The sequence below is a fragment of the Alosa pseudoharengus genome, unplaced genomic scaffold (assembly GCF_046254945.1).
Source record: "Alosa pseudoharengus isolate Yale_2024_CS ecotype anadromous, Long Island Sound unplaced genomic scaffold, YU_APseudo_1.1 YU_APseudo_1.1_scf_2, whole genome shotgun sequence".
In the NCBI taxonomy this organism is placed as follows: Eukaryota; Metazoa; Chordata; class Actinopteri; order Clupeiformes; family Clupeidae; genus Alosa; species Alosa pseudoharengus.
Genome location: NW_027468663.1, coordinates 51,807,217 through 51,829,922, shown reverse-complemented (window position 1 = coordinate 51,829,922; position 22,706 = coordinate 51,807,217).

Here is a 22,706-nt window from a genome sequence, read left to right as displayed (position 1 = left end):
CCAAACCAGTGCAATGAGTTTTTTTTGTTTTCCCATATCTTTTTTTGTTTTCCCAACCTCACTGTGATTTGAGCTGGACAGGAGAGATGGTCATTTCAATGTGTTCCTTTAGCAACACCAGCAGCAGGTGCTGAGCTGGTGTAATGGTTGGCTTAGGAGAGCTGGACCAGAGTGCAAGGCAATTAGCGGCGAGGCAAACTTAGCGCAAACAGGAATCTTTAATCTGAATTACACTACAGCAAACCACGAAACAACATCAATGACCAACATGGGACTGAGGGGAGACAGAGTTTAAATACACAGGGCACAGGTGAACAAGGAACAAGACTCAGGTGGAAACCATAATTAAACTAACAAGGATCAGGTGAGGGGTGGAGACACAGGCACATGGAACACAGACATGGCAAACAAACAAAGGAGCACATGGCACAGGACACAGGAAGTAAACAAAGCAAACAGGAAGACACAAGAGAAGCAGACATGATGGAAAAACATTAGATGGGGTGAACAACACAAGACAGAACAGGAACTGATCCTGACAGCTGGACAGGAGGGATGGTCATTTCAGTCTGTTCCAATAGCAACACCAGCAGCAGGTGTTGAGCTGGACAGGAGGGATGGTCATTTCAGTGTGTTCCTATAGCAACACCAGCAGCAGGTGTTGAGCTGGACAGGAAGGATGGTCATTTCAGTGTGTTCCTTTAGCAACACCAGCAGCAGGTGTTGAGCTGGACAGGAGGGATGGTCATTTCAGTGTGTTCCTATAGCAACACCAGCAGCAGGTGTTGCTGGCACCAGCTGCATGAAGTTCCTAACATGTCATTAGCATCATAGATATTACAACCCCTCAGAACAAGTGGGGACGGTGTGTAAAATGCAAATAAAAACAGAATGTGATAACAAGTCTCCTAATATTTAGCAGCAAAAAGGACATAGACAACATCAAATGTTGAAAATTCAAATCTGGACTATTTAACAGAAAATATATGTTCCTTTTGAATTTGATGCCAGCAACATGTTTCAAAAGTGGGACAGGGAATGTTTACCACTGTGCTGCTTCACCTCTTTGGCGCACTTTGCAAGATTTTCACCTTTAGGAAGACAATTTGATGGAAAACGAACATGTAATAGGCGAATCGTTCACCTAGCATAGCTATACAATATAGACATAACGAGTCCCTACCGAGAAAACCAGCCATGCAACTTCCAGGAGCGGCACCCCGCCAAATCTCGTGAGAATCGTGAAACATTACCTTCTCAGTAGATATAGCTCTTTGGAGATAGTTTTTTGCCTGTTGTTAATCCTTCACCTCCACAACAAAAGCATTTGCATTTTGTACAGGGGGGATAAGTCGTGAGAAGTTTGCTATTTACAGCAGAGTAACATATAAATACACCGCAACTCTAGAGGGAGCTCTACACTCACCAAAAATACCTAAACCTGCATAGTATACCTTTAACAAAATTCTTTAAAGGTATACTATGCAGGTTTAGGTATTTTTGGCAAAACCAAAAACCTGTATCATTCAGAATTGTTTGTGCTTTGCCAAATGTGCAAGATGCCCATGCTGTAGGCTCTAATGCTCCTCCACACCGTCATAGATGTTGAGTTTCGAGCTGAGCACTAAAACAAGTTGGATACTTGGATTGGCCCTCTCCTCTTTAGCCCAGATGAGTCTATGATTTCCAAAAATAATGGCACAATTTGATTAGTGTAACCACAGGACCTTTTTCCCATGTTACCTCAGTCCATTTTAGGCCCAGGGTGGTATTTTTCGTATCATCTCAATACAATTTTGGCTGTTACAATCCTGGCTGCACTTTTTGAATTGAGTATCAAACTGTGCACATAGACAATGGTTATCAGAAGTTTTCCTGAGCCCATACAATGACAGGTCTGGAAACAGGTCTGGTGTTGATGCAGTGAGGTCCAAAAGACCATGGCCATCCAATTGTTTTTCAGCTCTATCCCTTGTTTACAAAGATTTCTCTGGATTCTCTGAATGTTTTAATAATATTATGTCCTGTAGACATCCCCAAATACTTTTCAATTTCATGTTAAGAAGCATTTACTTCTAAGAGACCCTGCCTCTCTGGGGTGCTCTTTTTCATATCCAATCGTGTTGCCAGTTACCCTAATTAGTTGTGAAACATTCCTCCTTTTGTTTTCTTTATCATTACACAACTTATTTATCATTTTCAACATTTGATATGTTGTCTGTAACCTTTTGTCAACTAAATAGGAGTTTAAGAGATTTGCTGATTATTACATTCTGTTTTTATTCACATTTTACACAACGTCCCAACTTTTTCTGTTTTGGGGTGGGCTGTTTGGCGCTGTCTGTCGAGTTGTATTAGGTGGCATATGTCAACGCCATATTGCTGGGGGCAACACCTTACTGTCTATGGGCAACACTTGCCAGCAATTATAGACACCTGTCTGATTTCCAATCGGAGACGCCTGTTTCTCCATTGGCCTCCAGTGATTTACAGCTCGATTGTTGCCCCTACCAAGATGGCGGCACTATTGATGTACCTTCTGGAGCCCAATGTGGTTTCTAATATCTATGATTAGCATGTCATTATCAATAACAGTATGTTTCTACTAAAATGCCTTGTAGTTTTTGATGAAATGGTGGTTGTTTCTTGGCGGTTAAACAGCTCAGGGCCTGAGATTGCGGGCTACCACCAACAGAGGGCAGTGCTGCTCCTCCAGTCAGTGGCACCGACGTCCGTCTATGGCAGCACTATCAATCCAGCATCCGCAGTGACTGTGGCAGAGCATGTGACCGTGGACATTTTCCCTGAGCACCTGACCAGCTTGTTTCAGTGGCTGGTTTCTCTGGCGTGTGACTGATGAGGTGAGAGACAGAATATGGTGGACTCAACAGCCCAGCTGCACTTCCATAGGCCATGATGGACGATTCGCCACTTGTAATTTGACCACTTGCGCTCCTGGTCTCTTCTTCTCGGCCTTGCTGTTTTGGGTGTCAGGTAATCTATCCCGATGCAGATGGGTAGCACAATGCATCAAAAGTTGTACCCAAAACAATGTCTGGCATAGGTAAAAGGTCATCTTTGAAATGTCGGCCAAATACCTGTTTAGACAGACATTTTAAAACTGTACTACAAAGTTTTGGTCTAAAGCTAACGAGCTAGCTACCTAAAAGGCAAGCAAAACACATACAGTACACCACTCAGAGCCTTATTGCCACTATACTATATACACTTCTATAGAAGCTGGCTAACATATTGATGTCCTTTGGCGATACAGTCAGCAATATTGTGCTCTGAAAGGTTTTAATTCTTAAATTCTTTTTTTTTATGTTTTTACACAGAACTGTAAAATGCATATCATAGATGGTTGGTGGGACTAACGATGAATCTGAAGAATTTGAAGATGATACCAAAACTAGTTGCCTGATAAAAGCATACCAAACATAGGCAAATTGTGTTGCTTTTAATTCAGTAATCAGGTTTGCAGCTTTTCATGTGTCTTAAATACATTAACTACTCTACCACGTACATATTCTACTGCTATTTTATCAGTCTCTCTCTCTCCTCTCTCTCTCTCTTCCACTCTCTCTCTCTCTATTCCTGTGTGTGTGTGTGGTGTGTCCCATAGCTATAATCGCAGACATCAGAAAGGCATTTTCTGTGATGAGAGGACTAGGCTGTGACACTGCTGTCAGCTCAGCTATGATAAGAAACGCCCAGCAGAGATTCAATCAGACCCAGCGTATCAATCACCTAAAGCAATACACACACACACACACACACACATATACCAGTACACACACACACACACACACACACACACACACACACTGAATGCAAGTCTTGGTACCAGTCACCCAGAGCTACACCCACACACTGTCTCTGTCTCAGCTCTGATCTTCATATCAATCTCCTTGAGTCTGCCCATCAGTCAATATGAAAAACGACTTCCTGTTGTTTACAGTGTTAACATGTTCTCACCACAGACACATGCATTATCTTCATTATTCACTCACACAAACACACACACACACACATAGGCCTACAGGCGTGTCACAGTAACACTTAATGGAGGGACTAATGTTATAGATAATAATAAAATAATAATAATACATTTTATTTGTTAAATAGCGCCTTTCAAAGCACCCAAGGTCGCTTTACACACTAGACATTTACGCGTAAGGCAAAAGATGGCGTACGGAGCGGCGTAGTCGCCAGCGTTCCCGTGACATCAAGACAAACAAACAAATTTACAAAATAACAATTGACGCACAGACAAATGATGCCTGATGGAGCGGCGTAATCGCCAGTGTACCTGAGACACCTAACGGTAGACATACAAGACAGACAACAAACAAAAATTAACAAGTAATAAAATAAACTAGAGAATGTAATTCCAGGGAATTACGAGTGCATGAAAATGACGCTAGGACAGACATGGTGGTTGCACAGCTTAATAAAAGTTGATAGTTTAAAAGTAGACAGTTTAAAAGTTGAATGTAGATTGGGAGTTGATCACACTAGTTGAGTGAAAAGCCCAGGCTGCCAAACAGTTGTGGGCAGAGGACACAATTGGCGGGAGTCATAGCTGATGACAACTGACAGTTGGATTGGCTGAACAGTTAAATAGTTGGATAGTTTAAATGGTTAAATTATTTAATAGGGAATTATTGTAGTGGAGACTTTTATTTTGAAACAGTTGTGGGCAGAGGAAACAGTTGAACAGGATCTGTAGTCTTAAGAGAGCCAGATTGTATGCTTAAAGCAAAGATTCTATAGTTAACTAAGATGAATCATAAGACGATTCACCAATGGAACGATATGGCACTAGTTACGGACTCCTAAATAGGCGTGTCAAAACATGAACTTTTCTCTGAATAAGCAATAATAACATATAAATATAATTTTGTATACTATTTTACAGTCATTGTTTGTGTGTGATGCCAATGAAACACTCTTTCGGACATGGAATGAATAATTTCATTTTGCCCCGTTAACCGAGCTAGCTAGCTAGCTTGCTAACGTTAGCACAGTAAACGGAAAGTGAATGGGAATGTTTGCTAGCTAGCTAGCAGCTAAGGACTTTGGTTAAACTTTGCAATATTGTTGCAAACAAACCTGAAATAACATACGTTCAGCAACTTTGTGGTAGTCTACTAGTTCTAGCAAAAAATATGTTAGGTTAGTTTATCAACCATCTCTGAGTCTAGAGCCTCTGAGAACAGGTGGCTGTGCACCAGAGCTTTGAGGAGACAGTGACAAATCATGAACAAAGCTATTTTTGTCTTTATTTGTTTCGTTGGAAAATCCAATTTCAATGTCGGAATGTTAGGGAGATATGTGGCTTGTAGAAAATGGGTTCAAAACTTGCATCGCTGAATGTAGGGCTAAGGGATTGGTAATACAGTATTCCGAGAAAATGTTCATTTCTCCTAACCTGACCCTAGCCAGATGAATTTCGCTCCGCCTAGCTCCACTCATCCATCTGGAACCGATCCATTGAAGTGTTGCTTCAGAAGGCTGGGCCTAATCAAAAAATGCTTGCATATGATTGAATAAGCCACTTGTCCGTCATCTATTGACGTGCTACTTCAACCACTCACATCGAAGCCAACCCGTGACGCTAATAACAGTCGCTTCTACGCTATGTCACATCTATGAAACTCCCGCCCTGCGTCCTGATTGGCTGTACCATAAAATCGGTTGCAGAAATCACTCTCAATGGAAGAGGTCCCAGATGGATGTGAGTGAAGCTAGGCGGAGCGAAATTCATCTGGCTAGGTTCAGGTTACATTTCTCCCATAGGAATACAGACACTGGACCTCCTGCTAGACTCCTAAATGGGCGTGACTGCTTCGAACCCCACGTCACAACGTGCCAGAATTTACCCTCTTATGAATCGTCTCGCTTTATCAACCGTCTCTGCTTAAAGCCTGAGACAGACAGTTGCTGGAGGTGGCCGGAACCATATGGCTCTGGCCGGAACACTTGGCATAGGATTCTAAGTGTCCTATTGTGATGCCATAATCGCCAATGTTAAGTCTATGGGGAAATTTGTAATAGTTTTTAATTAATAGTTCAAAAAGTATAAAAGTTACAAATATGAAAAATACATTCCACACCTGTCCTAAGTAAGACCTACGTAACGCAGTTTGAATGAAGTTTCTACATTAAACGGTTGAAGCCGCATTAAACGCGGAAAAAGCGTTAAAATCGGATAACAGTAGATTGCATTTTCATGCATTCTAATAAATAGAGTGCATGAATCTTCAGACCAACATTTAACGTTAACAGGCCTTCTATTCAGTAAGTGATGTAGGCCCTAATTGTAACAGTTAGACTGCAGTCTAGATCAGGGGTTCCCAAACTTTTCCACGACAAGGCCCCCCAAATACCACTAGGTTCTGGCCAAGGACCCCCTTGATGTGTTATTACCGTATTTTCCAGATTATAAGTCACACTTTTTTTCATAGTTTGGCTGGTCCTGCGACTCAGGTGCAACATATATATATTTATATATGTTTTTTTCCTTTTTTTTTCATTTTTTGACTGGTGCGACTTATACTCCGGTGCGACTTATAGTCCGGAAAATACGGTAAACCCATCGACAATACTACGGCAAATGTAAAAATACATTAAGCTAATCCTAATAATTATTTTAGCCACAAGCACTTCGCGATGGAGCATACAGTGTGTAAAAATTGCATTTGGGGCTTTCTGCTATATGTGAGCTATCACTCTACTATTATTCCCAGTCATTATCATGGAAAATATAATGTTCAGATGTTCAGATATGCGACAAATTATTATAATGGCATTATATAACAACCCTCATAGTAATAGGTATATTTTCAATTTTTCAAATGTTGCTTTTATTTTTCCTTCCAACTTGCTGAGGCCCCCCTGGCACCCCCTCACGGCCCCCCAGGGGGCCCCGGCGCCCACTTTGAAAACCACTGGTCTAGATCACTGGAAGCATAACCAAAGATCCTTGATGCTCCGCTTTAACCCTCTCTGGCATAACCGTCTGAAGTCGTGGGCTATCTTGCAGATCAGCAACTCGGTGGACTTATGACAGCGACAGTTTGATGCTCCGAGAGATTGCAGTTGGTCAACATAGTTTCAAACGTTAGCAGCTAGAAGCTAGTCTGCACAATCCAGACTCCAGGCAAGGCAGGTGGCAGCTCGCAGGTCTGCAGCAACTCGGTGGACGCGATAGATCTTTCGCAGAGTAGCATCTAGGTCCAGCTGTCCCGAGAAATCTCCTTGACCAGACAATGAAGTGCAGCACCGCTCACGGATGGATGGAAGGTTGCAGTCCAGGGCAAAAGTTAACGTTAGCCATAGCAAGCTCCTAATGGACCAACGTTAACGACATCAGCCGACTTGGAAGCAGTAACATTTAAAAGGGACTAAGAATAACACGAAAACTATCAAAAATAACATAAATAAAGAGAGAATACATTTAACTACACAAATCAATACAAAACAAATGAACATGACATTACATAAAATTACGAACATTACATAAAAACAAACAAAAACATGATGCCAGACGGAGCGGCGTGTCTCGCCAGCGTCCCCGTAACCTAGCAACCAAGATGAGTGTGATACTCTGTAATTAGATGGCTGTGTGTGTGTGTGTGTTCATTTGTCATGGTCATGAGGAGGTTTATCACAGCTGATCAGGAAATATAAACAAACAAATAACTTGATCAGTGCAAGACAAACAATAGCTGTGTGTATGTTCATATAAAAACACATTTGAAATAAAGCAAATTTAAACTTGTGTTCCAAACTTCAGTTTCTCTCCTCCTTCCTCTCCCTCTCTCTGATACACACCATCATGTTGGCCTAAGCTGATAGGCCAACTGTTTTGTTGGCAGCATGTGGACTCAAATCTCTCCTGCTGTGAAACTGCGCTAAACTTCCCACAGGCTGCACTCTCTGTACCCTCCTCTCCTTCTCCTACCCTCTCCTCTCCTCTCCTCTCCTCCTCTCCTCTCCTTCTCCTCTCCTTCTCCTCTCCTCTCCTCCTCTCCTCTCATCTCCTCCTCTCATCTCCTCTCCTTTTCCTCTCCTCTCCTTCTCCTCTCCTCCTCTCCTCCTTTCCTTCTCCTCTCCTCCTCTCCTCTCCTTCTCATCTCTCCTCTCCTTCTCATCTCCTCTCCTCCTCCTTTCCTTCTCCTCTCCTCCTCCTCTCCTCTCCTTCTCATCTCCTCTCCTCCTTGACCCCACTCTGCTTCTCCTCCCCTCTCCTTCTCTCCTCCTCCTCTCCTCTCTTCCTCCTCTCTTTCTCCTCTCCTCTCCTCCTTGACCCCACTCTGCTTCCCAGCTCTCCTCTGCTGGCTTCACACAACTCCCTTCATTTGCTCTAGGGGGGATGGATGAGGAGGAGTGACAAAAGTGGAGCGATAAGAGAAACAGAGGGAGAAAGAGAGAGACTGTCAGTCTGATGAGTCTCTCTCTCTCTCTCTCTAATCTGTTCTTGTTAGCGTCTACTGTAGATATGTCTTAAACTCTGTGGGAAAGGACAGAAGGGGCTCTGGACTTCACTGGCAGCCTGTGATAGCAGCACTTGGTGCACGGCTGCTCCACGCTGAAGGCTGAGGGGGTGAGGAGGAGGAGGAGGAGGAGGAGGGGGACGGACGCAGGCCCAGGCTGTGTGCTGGTGCGGAGGTGGAATGCTAACCATGCCCTTCCCCCTTCCCCCTCTCCTCTCCTCTTCCCTCCCCCTGCTCTCCTCTCCTACGCTTGCTCTGAGGATGGGAGGAGGTCAGATCAAATCTCTTGCTCTCTCTCTCTCTCATCCCTCGTTTTCACGGTCGCTCATGGCGACAAGTTCAGATGCTATCATGTTGAAATGTGTCTGTAATTCTGACCCACAGCCATCCTTCCTCCTCTCTCTCCTCTCTCTCTCTCTCTCCTTCCTCTGTGCATCTCCATCTGTCCTCTTATCTTTCCCTGCATCTCTCCTGTTCTCCTTTGCTCACCCTGCCAAGGGGAGTGTTTGGCCGTGTAAGGAAATGTCTAAACTTTGACCTCATTTTGAACAGAAGAAACTTCTTTAACTTTGAGATGTATGACATTCTTTGTAGCTAGTGGTAATGAACTAAAGATACTATTTTCCAATATCGGTTTGAAATTCAGTCATGGTATTCAATGACATATTGGTCTTAATGCCTTTCCTCAGAAGAAGTTAGAAATTGTAACTTCTTTCTCTCTCTCCCTCTCTCTCTCTCTCTCTCTGTGTGCACAGTACACAGTCTTGTAATGTTTCACACAACCCAGTCTCTCCAGAAACCCAATCCCTTCCTCTCATCACTGTACACCTTTCACATATCTTCTGATATCACCCCTCAACTCTCTCAGACACAATGTCTCACCCACAGACACAATGTCACCATGTCTTCTCACCACGTATCTCTCTCTCTCTTCTTCTCTCTTCCTCCTTTTCTCCATGCCATCATTGTCATTCTGAGTGCTCGGGATCTGTCGTTCACCCATGAAGGCGCTTTGGCTGGGATGTTCCATCACTGTCAGTGCAGCACAGACACCCCACATTGGGCGAGTGTTTGATGAATGTTCCCTGCTCAACCTTTCCCACTGCTGCGTTTAAGACCCTGTTTTAAAGATGCATCTCCATTCATCTTTGAAGCAGAGCGTCCTTTAGGTCCCTATTAGATTTAAAATGCTCCTGTATTGTCATAATTCATACTCACAGATACACGAACACACACACACACACACACACACACACACACACACACACACACACACACACACACATATATACACACGCCGAAGAGAAGCATTATCTAAGCCTGGTAGCAGATAGGTGGCCATTTTGATCCTGAGGATAGTCCATGTCACAGCATGTACAGCAACCTGAATCAGTTCCCAGCACCTGCCCAAAGGACCCTAAAGCTGGCCAGTACCTTTGTTTGTTTGTTTGTTTTCAGTCCCATACAATATAGTAGAATATAGAATAGAATATCTTTATTTGTCATTGTCACAGGTACAACGAAATTAAGTGCATTCCTTGTTCAGTGCAAAAGTAGAAATAAATAAGTAAAAAAGTCACCATGGACATAAAAGGACATAAAAAAGTGCATAGAAAACTTTACACCCCACACATATCCCACCCATACACATCCACATTCATAAAATGTAAAACATAAAGCTATGCTTTGGTAGCACTGTATGTTTTAGACGTGTTAGCTCTGCTTACACGCTACGGTCCACTGCTGACACTGCAGAAAGACATCTGAGAAAAACATCTTGCATACCCGAAATCTAATCAGCGAGTCCCTCCTGTTTGATAGAGTAGAACACATTAGGTAGCCAATTATTGCCTACATTAAAAAGCACTAATGACATCCACACCACAGTGTTCATGTCAAAAAGTATCAAATGTGCAATCAAAATCTTGTGCAAAAGTTATTTAATAAAATCTGATTTACAGCAAATTACTTCACTCTTGAGAGGGATTGAGGGACAAGCTGACATTTTGATTGTAGAATGCTCCCACGTGTTTGTGAGTTTCAATGGATCACGTTTGACACAAGCTGAGAAAGCATGTTCCAACTGTCCCTTCAACAGTACCTGGCCTCACCTACCTGCGTTTCTCTTTTGGAGCTCCTAGTGTACGATAGAGTGTGCTGATCAGAAAGGCAGCTACTGGAGAGAAGACAAGTTTCAGAGACAAGAACAAGCTCTGGTGAAAAGTGAGGGAGCTACTGGTGTAAAATAGAGGGGGGGGACGGGATTTCTATCCATCCATCCTTCTGTCCACCCTCTGTCTGTGTTTATAGATGATGAGCTTATATGTGCTAGCTGTTCCTAAACCACCATATCCATATCTAAGCCAGTACAGCAACTGCCACAGAGAGAGAATGAGCCTGTGATGGGTCCCTCGGGGACTGTTTGCCATAAAACAATGAGAGAGTTAGCTTAAACATTTATGCTAATGCCTGTGACTGTGTCAAGCCAAACGAGCTTTTGGCACTGATTGGCTTGAGCGCTAGGCCTATCAGCAGGTGTGTCTTCATCCATTTACTCCCACAATATATTTTGCATTGGTTAGCAAAGAGAGGGAGAGAGAGAGAGAGAGAGAGAGAGAGGAAGAGCAAGATAGGAATAAGTGATGGAAAAACACTGGAGGAAAATATTATGGAACAATAAAGATTCATTTTAAAAATCTATTTGACTGATTCAGTGGCGTTCTCATTTGCATGACAATGGGGCCCGAGTCCCTCGTCTGGCGCTCTAATAGATGGGCCTATTTCCCCAAGATGCTTAGCATGTCCCATCTACAATTACACCCTGAATTCAGAGCCATGAATATAAATGCCACTGGAGGAATCCAGAAATATAGATGATTACCATTAAAATCAGCCCCTTTTCTTGAATTGTCTTTTTCTGTGACAGACAGAGAAGGGGATTTTAAAGCCTGAAATGTGATTGATGGCCGTAAATGTGCGGCAGGAGCCACTCACTGAGGTGGGCTTATTTAAACTGACCCTCGCCCTGAGAGTGGCCGTATGTGACACAACTGATATCCCAGTGTGTCTTTATGGCTGATTATGTATGTGTTGTATGTGTGTGCTGGCATATAAATATCAACCCATAGGATAGTTCAGTGTAAGAAAACAATGAGAAATCTGCTGTGTAATTATCCATGAAAAACAACACAACCAACATGGATAATGTGTAAAAAGCTTTGGTTACCTTGCTGTCTTTGCTGGCAGCTGTTTTTTTGTTGAATTCTGCATTCTACAATGCTACAGCTGCTTACATATGCAGGAGGAAAACTATTATTTGAGCATTTTGCCCAACACAAACGGCCATGTGATGTGAGTTTTCTGAGCGTAGAATGGACACAGACCATTTCAGATGTGGAGCTCAATACGCTCATATGGACGAAGATTGTTTTAGTTTTAAAACTTGATGTGGATGTAGCTTAAAGGAATACGTCGACTTTTTGGGAAGCATTCTCTAAAGGTTCCCTCAAGATCACAAAAAATAAACCTTTAAATTACGTTCTGGGAACGTTCCCTAAAAAGTTTTTATCCTTAATATGACCATCAGGGAACGTTCCCTAAAGGTATAGTTTTGTGCAACTATTACGGAACCTTTAGGGAACATTTCCTAAAGGTTCCCTGAAGATCACAAAAAATAAACCTTTAAATGACGTTCTGGGAACGTTCCCTAAAAAAAATGTATCTTTAATATGACCATCAGGGAACGTTCCCTAAAGGTATAGTTTTGTGCAGGCTCGGACTGGTAATCTGTACAACCGGGCAAATGCCCGGTGGGCCGGTCCACATGTGGGCCGGTGACCTCCGGGATTGTTTTTTTTTTAAGTTAGCCTATTTGCGGCCCGTCATGTAGACCTAGGCCTAGCCTATAAATTCAGTTGCATCCATTTGGATTGGGGGGTGACAGGTCAATCATTTTGGCCTCTTCATGACAGGTTCAGTGTGTGTTACGATCGCGCCCCCCTGCCCCACCCCTCAAGTGATTTGTCCAAGCAGCCGCTTGGTTTGTGGAGAAATATAGCCTACGAGTCCATGCATGGTAGCCTAGGCTATATAAGTGCCCTCCGCTGGCTGGTGTTCACATCATCGCAGTTTAACCGTAAATAGCAATCAGAGGTGTCTAGTTTTATTCCATAAATATAGGCCTATTGTTTATATAGACGTTAGTTGCACGCGCTACGAAGAGCTTCCATTTACAGCACCATGTAGGCCATGGGCGGACTGGCCATCTGGCATACCGGGCATTTTCCCGGTGGGCCGACGCACCTTTTGGGCCGATAGAATAGGCTATATATAGATAATTTAACGATCGGCTCAAAGGAAGGACAATCAGCGGCCCATTGGTTACATTTCAATATTGACACTGGACTGATCCAATAACAGCTCACGTCAGGCCCCACCCCTCCCATTTTGAGCGCATCAAAAGTTAATCGAAGTTGCCTACACGAAATTGCGGCGGGTGCCGGTAGTGACAATTGTGCAAAATAAACACCAATGTAGAAGCTTCAAAAATACAATATTGCAAGTAGGCTAGCATATGTCAGCAACATGTTGAAGTTCGTTGAGTTTGAACGAGGATGTAAGCAAGCATACAGAGCAAGGGACAGTGAGCAGGTGGAGAGTGCGAGTCTAGTTGAGGCTACATGATAAGAACTCAGTGGTGGAGCAGGTAGGCTGTGACATGCCATGCTGACTATGATGATTATGATGACTTATTAATTGCGATAATGTAATTCAATAATTCAATTCAATGTAATTCAATTTTCTAAATGAATGATTTGCAAACACGGACAGCAAAATAGTGTCAAATCGACGTTAATTGTTGGTCAGATTGATCAGTTTCCGTCAGACTCCCAAAATTCAACATCGATGGCATGAGTGGGGGTTCAGTTGCTCTCTCAAAGTAGAGAAGGGTTCTATCTTGGAAGGGTTATCATGGTAAAGAAGGGCTAAAAGACTGTAGACTGACGGAAATGTAGGTTACAAAACGTCACGTCATGCACAAGCCAACTAAGCTACAGTATATATAACCTATACGATAGGCTACTGGAAGACACTACAGATAGTTCATGTAGCTGTAGGCCTGCTGTTCCAAAATGTACCAGCAATGTAGGTAGGTATAGCCTACAGGAATAAAATATTTCCAGCAACAGCCCTGTTTGTTTTGTGTTGTTTCAGTTGTCCTACAGTGATGTCTAAGACAATCTGGGTAATTTAACTCTTTACACATAGGCTTCAGTAATTTTTGGTGCTGCTGTAGCCCATTGAATAATTTGAAATGATACTTTGAATTCAAGCAGAAACTCTTCTTTAACTAGATGTACCGCAGAGCGGTACAAAATATGACCGCCGCCCAGTCCAGCACATTTTTTCCACAAAAAGAAATCACGCTGAAAGGCCTATATGATTCTAACTGTCTCACTAAATTGCATTATCCACACTCAATTCTCACTGGTATCTGCTAGACAACAAGTACCAAAACATGATTAGTTCACAGATTTCACATGTAAAATGTATTTTATACAACCCCACCTCCATATTACCTGTTCATAATTCTGAGAAATTCTTGATTGTTTGTGTTATGTTTATGTTATGTGTGTGGGTGTGTGTGTGTGTGTGTGTGAGTGTGTGTGTGTGTGTGTGTGTGTGTGCGTGCGTGCGTGCTTGTGTGTGTGCCTGCGTATGTGCCTGTGCATGCAAGCGTACATTATGTCTACTGTGTGAGTATGTGTCATACGTATGATTACTGTGAATGTATGTGTGTGTGTGTGTGTGTGTGTATCTGTTTGTGCACATGTGTGCACATGAAATGGGTTAACATGACCCCTGGAGGCAAATATATGGAAAAAAATGGTCATCCTAGGCCAGGGGTCGGGAACCTATGGCTCGCGAGCCACATGTGGCTCTTTTGGGAACTGCATCTGGCTCTCGGACAAACCTGCCATTTGTTTACTCAATAAGTCATGAATAATTTTGGTAGGCTACTGTATTAAATTAAAAATGGACCTACTGAAATCAAAATGTTAAAATAGTGTTCGAAATATAATATATGTTCACGCAGTTTAATTCATCCCATGTCTGTTCTCTACCGCTGAAGTTCAGGGTTACGTTGATGTACTGTACAAAAACGCGTTTTTTTTATTGGACAATGCTGTGCCGAGATAACATTCCATCCGCTGATGCTTTACTTAAAAATTCAGCTAGCTAAAGGTTGTATCCAAAACAAAGAAAATGGCGAAGAGAAAAAAAGATGAACGAGAACACTTTAATTGTTATTGTTGATGTGTGCGCTTGCTGTAGGCTAGATAAGAAAGCCAAAAAGGAAACGTCAGTGACCACAGCTTGCGAGCGCAAACACAAGCGGGCTGAAATGGGAAAGTTTCCATCCGAAGACCGATTCTGAAAACGCGAAATTAACTGCCCGTTATATATCGCACACTGCAACGAGTTAGTATTGCTGTGTTAACCCTGTTCAGTTCCACTTGCATATGAGAAATCTTTCTCACATATGAAAAATATAAAGACAAACCTGCGCTCACGTTTAAGGGCAATTCTGCGCAAAACTGTCACATAACGCCAACTAAAACCAACACAATGCCATGGTTTTAGTTGGCGTTATGGATATATGACAGAGTTGTCCTTAAATGATGACAGCCTCAATTCTTGCATGAAACTTCACCTCACTGAATATGAGCCAGCCAGACTCCAAGGCCATCACCAAATCTAATCTCTGGTACAGTAGGCCTAATGTTCAATTTCGCCAATGACATGTCATGTCATGAAAATTGAGTGTTGTTAACTATGATGTTACTTTGCATACCAAAAGAACACTGGGAAATTAGGGGGTGGTGTTTAGCCTACATGGGAAGCCTAAGGCCTATACTTCTGTCATTCCACTTTACATTTCAAGTTACTTGCACATTACTTTTAAAACTAGTAGAAAATGTATTAAAAAAATCCTCTGTTGAATGAAAGTAAATGTGCGTTAAATATCTAAACTTTTTCTTTTAACCGTCTTTATGTGGCTCTTCTGAGATTAAAAAAAAAAAAAAATTGGTAAAAGTGGCTCTCCAGGCAAAAAAGGTTCCCGACCCCTGTCCTAGGCCCTACAGTTCTCAAGATATTCACAGAGAACTGTGTCTGCCCTACCCTCCTTTCGGGGGGTCCAGTCCAGCGGGGGGGCTACAGATCAAAACGAAAAATGACGGTTCCATGCTATCCATGTGGGGGTAAATGCCAACCAAGTTTTGTGTACCCCGGTCTTTCAGTGTCCCGGGAATCCTTGTTGGTGTACGTCACTAAATGTACACATAAATTATTTTATTGTAAGGCCCCCCATGAACGAAAGTACACAAAACTTGGCATGCATTCGGAGGGTGTCATAATGATCCTACACTTTTAATTTCGTGCAGTTTTGACCTTGTCAGCCAGAGATATTGTGATGAAAACACCTAATTTTTTGCTTTTTAATTTTTAACTAGGTGGCGCTATACATGAAATAAGTGGTAATGGGATGGGTTGACATGCCCCCTTAAGACCAACATACATAAAAAAGGTGGACCTCCTAGGCCCTACGGTTCTCGAGATATTCACAGAAAACTGTCTCCGGCCACCTACAGGCCAGTTGGTGTATAGTAACATAAATTAATTTATTGTGTGGCCCCCCATGAACGGAATTCCACAAAACTTGGCGTGCATACAGAGGGTGTCATAATGATCCTACACTTCCAATTTCGTGCAGTTTTGACTATGTTAGGTCACAGATACCTTCAATTACAACACCTCATTTTTATTTTTTTGTGTTTAACTAGGTGGCGCTATACATGAAATGAGTGGTTATGGAATGGGTTGACATGGCCCCTTGAGATCAACATAAAAAAAAAATGGTCCTCCTAAACCCTATGGTTTTTGAGATATTCACAGAAAACTGTGTCTGCCCTACCCTCCTTTCGGGGGGTCCAGTCCAGCGGGGGTGCTACAGATCAAAACGAAAAACGATGGTTCCATGCTATCCATGTGGGGTTACATGCCCACCAAGTTTCGTGTACCCCGGTCTTTCAGTGTCCCAGGAATCATTGACGGAAATTTGGGCATGCGAAAAAAAAAAAAAAATTCTGACTAAACCTATATGACCGCCGCTTCGCTGCGCGGCTGTCATAATAATTGCTTGTTAGCCTACTTGAATATGGAGATCATATGTTCCATGCCTGATCAGTCAGAGAGATAACCAATGAGGCATACATCACTTTCAGTGCTCCATGACAGTCGAAAATATATGCATATTTAAAGGTAATGCAAAGATTTTGTATTTAATTAGGTGTGCCCGACCGATTTAAGGGCCGCTTGGGCCAAATATGCCAGGGCCGATTTTTGGTCCCAGTCCGCCCCTGATGTAGGCTACTGTAGTGCGGTTTGTCTGTCAACATAAAAAAAAACTCCGGGTAGCCTACAATTTTCGCACAACTTGGTGGAAAAGTGTAGCACAGGTTAAAAAAAAACTATTCATGTTTGGACTCAAAAGGAACTTCAAAGTATTTCCCATATAGTAGCCTTTTAGCTCACAACGACAGTGAAAGTGAAACTTGGAAAGTGGAAGTCTCTCCACCGAGTGTTACATTAGATGCACAATCAATCGCGAGTCGATGCACGTAAAAAGTATCAACTGGCAGGTTAGTAACGAAGGTAGCCTAATTTTGCAAAATGTGATGACGGCACACAAACTTGGGCAAAAACGTTTAGTATACACTTGTGGTGATAGCCTACAGTTAATGTGAATCGCTGACTAACCAAAGTAAAGGAGAAGATTTGCACCAAATAGGCCTAAAGGCTGTGGTTGTGTTTCTACAATATGTTGGCACAAATCGTAATTTCTGTCAACTATGACGATCTCCATGCATGTTCAGTAGCCTATATTTTTCATTTAGTCAAGTAGTGACATGTGGTTTAATGCATGGGGTAACATGACGTGAGACAGACAGAAGATGAGCCTGTCTTTAGTAGCCTATCCCTGAATCCTGTCCCTCTCAAAACACTTTAAAGTGGTGTGATTAGCAACCAGAATTTTAAAAAAAAATCCCGGAGAGACCCCCCCGGACCCCCGTGTTATTGTGATTATAATAACCTATAGGTCCAAATCTAAATGTTTGGGTTCAGTTTATGAAGTGTTGCTACAGCATGATACTGTGTGTTTGTTATTTATCATGACCACTCGGTGAGTTGCACAGTTTTGAAAACGAATGTTAAGGGTTGTTTTAGGACATGTTTGAGTAGCCTACTACAGTATGCCCATTGCCAGCCACCCTGAGAAGTGAAAAGGCGATTCAAAACGAGTCAGAAAAGTCGAGACAGGACCAATAGTCAAAATTTCGGTGTCCACCACTCTAGTTCATCCAAAACAAACCAGAAAAGGGCCTTAAAGTGCTAAAAACCGGAATTTTCCTTTAATATGACTACCAGGGAACGTTCCCTAAAGGTTTCCTAATAGTTGCACAAAACTACCTTTAGGGAACGGTCTGTAGAGCGGTACGTGTCGGAACGGTAGAGCGCTACGTACCCCACTTCTAAATCTTTGAAACATAGGCTTCTAGTACAGACCAGGCAAAGCGTGAGTGTGTGGCCATCTGCATTCGGTAGGCTATATACCAGACCCATGGCTACAACTGTTTTCTGTTCCCTGAGCATATGCTTGCCTTTCTAGTTATTATCTGCAACGTTAGGGCCTCCTTACCGATGAGATTGCTAGTCCACGGAGCAGCAAAGTTACAGGCTATGCCCATGTCACACATATGATAATTTGCAGCACTAATTAATGGTAGGCTATTATGGAATCGCTGGCCGAAAGAAAAAGAAACTTCATTTTGTGTGATCAAATAAAGAGGCATAGTCTGCAACTGGGGGGTAGTTATTCAATGTGTGTGCGCATCTGCGCAAGTGTAACTGAACCTTATCATAAAGACACCTTTCTCAACAACTTTTCTGTTCAACCTGGACCAGCAGAACTGGCATTACGATCCACCGGACGTTTCCCTTCTCTACCCTGTTAGACTTCAGATTCTCATGTTTTGCTTAATGATATTTAGCTCAGCAGATCACCCTAGTAGATAACCAGAATTACAGTCTCCAGAATTGTAAGTCAGAATGTAAACTGGGCCACAGATGGTATTTAATTTTTTTATTAGAATATAGACATTAAGAGAATAAATCATTATGCAAATACTTTTACTTTTAATGCTTAAAGTACATTTAAAAGCAGGTACTTTTTACTTTTACTTAAGTAGGGTTGTCATTGTGGTACTTTTTACTTACTTTTACTTACATTTCTCTGCTTATTTGTACTTGAGTTTCAGTACTTACTCTCTCTATATTAGACAGAGAGTGTGAGAGAGCTCATAGTTGGAGTGTACAGTAGGTTATTATTGTGAATAGTTGGAGGGTTGTGTAAGTATCTGGCTTCAGATATAGGCTACTAGATCAGGGATCCAGAGGTGGACTGTCCTATTGGCCTTATGAAGGTGATGGTCTGTCAGCATAATGCCTTTTTTCTGTCTGAGGAAAATGCTGGAACCATAAATGTTTTAGATGTACATGCTGTTCTGAAATATTATGGCTTATTACTGCAATATTAATAACATTCTCTGTATTATTAATGGGCCAGTAATTCACAAGTTAAAATGCAGTTGACCTAGTCCACAGCTTGCCTCCCCACTCTCTCTCCCTCTCTCTCTCTGTGTGTGTGTGTGTGTGTGTGTGTGTGTGTGTGTGTGTGTGTGTGTGAGTGTGTCTGTGTGTGTGTGTGTGTGAGTGTGTCTGTGTCTGTGTGTGTGTTTGTTCTATGTATGAGATGAAAGATAAAGAATATCTCAGTGTATGAATGGAAAAGAAGAGAAGGATTTAACTGTGTGCATTTAAGTGTAGGTATTCATATGAACAAAGAATGCATGGGATCTCCTGTAAAACCTCCCTCTCTCTATGTTTGTGTGTGTGTGTGCATGTGTGTGTGTGTTTGCATGCTCTTAGATATGTTTGTGTGTGTGTCTATAAGCATTGAAGATAGCGAATATATCTTAGTGCACATCTTAAAGCAGAAGATAGCTTAAACTGTATTCACACACCCACACTTCAAACAGCAATACTGATGGAGATCTCAAAACTTCATGTTCCTTTGAACCCATGCAGAGAGAGAGAGAGGAGAGAGAGAGAGAGAGAGAGAGAGAGAGAGAGAGAAATGCCAGCATCCAGAGAGGACATAGAACAGGAAGACTGAGAGAGGAAAAATATTGTTTTCTTCGTGTGAAACAGATAGCTGGAGTGGGATCAGCATGAAGTCCACAGAGGGGATAAAGGCTTCAGGGTGAATAGATGCATGTGTGTGTGTGTGTGTGTGTGTGTGTGTGTGTAATAGGGCTTTGACTCCGAACTTCGTTATTCGAATATAATTCGATTATTTTAAAAATTAAAGATATTCGAACAAATTTTAGGGATCTCTTAATATTCGAACCTGTAGCCTATGGAGATAATTTCTATAAATGTATTTGGTTGTAAACATTGTTTTCAATTCAGATTCTGAGATTTTTTTCACGCCTGGTAGAGTAAAATCGCAAGCTCATTAGCAAGACTATTATTGGTCATCTGGGCTCCTGTAGGTGACGTTAGCATCCTGGCTGGTTCACGCTTAGTGAGCTCAAACATAGGCATAATAGACACTTTTATTTTAAACTTAACCTTCCTCTGATTTTAATCACCTCAGTTATCAATCAAAGCAAACAGGGAAAAGAAATGGCAACACAATCATGAAAAACACTCAAATAAATGTGCAGATAAGTCTGAATGAAAAGCAGCACTGGTTGAAGCCTGAAAATATTGTAAACAAAGTAACGTTAGCTTAATTTACTAGTTTATCATAGTCTGGTTAGACTGTTCAGTTTCCCTACGTGTGTTTAAAGGTCCAGTATGTAGGAAATAATGGAAAATAAACTGTAACCATTCCAAAAATGATCACCACATTTTGTCAGAGAGTAAGGAAACACGATGAATTGAAATAATGGCTTATTTGACAACACTACTCTAACCCGTAAAACCCCTAAAACCCATGAAAAAAAATGAGTTACGGGGCGAAATCTCTTGGAATTTTCGTTTATGTTTTGAAAGATTAATTCTAGAATAGTGTATTAATAATGGGCTAGCGCGTCCTCCTATTTGGGTTGCCAAATTAGCAAAGGCCAACTGTCAACAGCTGTCAGTTGTTATGAACGCCTATGAGAGGCAGGTACATTTCCAAAATTAAAACAAGAAACAAATTAAGTGGACATCGGAGGAGCTTCCTGAGATGGTGACGTCTTCGTCAAATGAAGAATATCAAGTCTGACGCAGAGCTGGCCATATTTCTCCACAACAGGTATCCTAGGCTAAACTTCATCTGCATCGCTAACTTCAGCTAAATGTTCAGCTATGTTACGTTGGTTTAGGTATTTTTTGTTTTCACTGTTTCCGTAATGTGTAGCTGGGTCATGGTTGGAGAAACGTTTAAGCAGCTGCAGGTTAACTAACGTTAGCTAAGTCTTCATTACATCTGGCAACCCAGAAGAGGCTCGCGTCTGGTAGTCTAACGTTCACCAGTGTTTTGATTTTGGCCTACAGAACGTTCGGTAACAATCCTACAAATCGCACCTTTAAGTTTCAAATGAATACTTTTTCTCCTTGGGACAGGCCCGTTTGAGCCTTGGAAAATACTTTTCCATTTGCATCGGGATTGAGATGATTAGAACTTAGCAGTCAATTTGAATGCAACAGTTTTGAAGAAATTCGTGCAGTGTGCTAATGATGCTAACCAGATTTATTAGCAATTTAGCCAGTCGTCTTGCACGATTAATGTTTGAATTACATGTGCATGCTGAGGAGGGATGCGCCTGTTGAGAGGGAGAGAGAGAGAGAGTGCACGGGGCAAGGAGAGTCTGTGTTGAGGTAGGCCTACTTCTATCGCCTACTCTGGTAGAGTTTGACATACTACAATGCAAGATATTTAGCCTATTTATTTATGGACAACGTAAGGCAGGAGGTGTGTGTTGCTTTTAATTATGAATGTTCTATCGAACTTATTTTTTATTAATATCGATTACATGCGATACATATCGCTATCGTTTTATCGCCCAGCCCTATGCTCAATAATAACAATTTTAACACACGCATAAATACTCAGCCTTTCGTGCACGTAGTCTATTGACATTGACTGATACACTGCCCTCTGGTGGACAGAACATATAGAACTTAAGTTTGATACCAATTATCGGTCTTACTGAAGAAATTTAGGCTAATGGTTAAAATATTATTAATACATATTCGAATATATTCAAATTTTAATATTAATAAACAAACGAACTTCGAATATGATTTTTGGCCCTTCGCCCTAGTGTGTAAGTGTGTGTGTGTGTGTGTGTGTGTGTGTGTGTTTTGCACAGTGAATAAAACATGCTAATAAAGACCTGAATGTGAAGGAGAATTGAAATAAAAACCTGCGGAACATGAATGTCGATTCTTTGAATGGAGCTATCAGCTATTCAATACAACAACAGATGAATGAAGTTGAACACATACAGGCACTACACATAGTGTGGCATCTACCACACTGGTCAATATAAAAATATCATTCTTAAATCAGTTTCACAGATCAGTCTCATAAAATACACTAAACTATCAATAATGAACAACAACCAAAATGATTATAAAATACTAGCCTTCTCCCTTTTTCTTACCCCATTTTTCCCACACACAAGATGCACTGCAAAAACTGCTTATCTAACAAAATCTAACCAAGTGTTATTAATCTTATATCAAGATTAAAAAAAACTAGTTGGTATTGTTTTCAGTATAAAGCGACTTACCTAGCGCTTTCTTGTGAAATCATTTGACATAATTTTAAAAAAATGTGACTTATTTTAAGACATCTCATCTTGAAAACAAGCAAATTTGTCTGCCAGTGCGTTAAGCAAATTTGTCCTAAAAACAAGCAAATTTGTCTGCCAGTGCGTTGAGCAAAGTTGTCTTGATAAGACTCCGTAAAATAAGTTGAAGTCTTCTTAAATTAAGTCAAAATGAGCTTTTGAGAGGGCGCTAGGTAAGTCTTTTCATACTAAAAACAATACCAAATAGATTTTTTAATCTTAATATAAGATC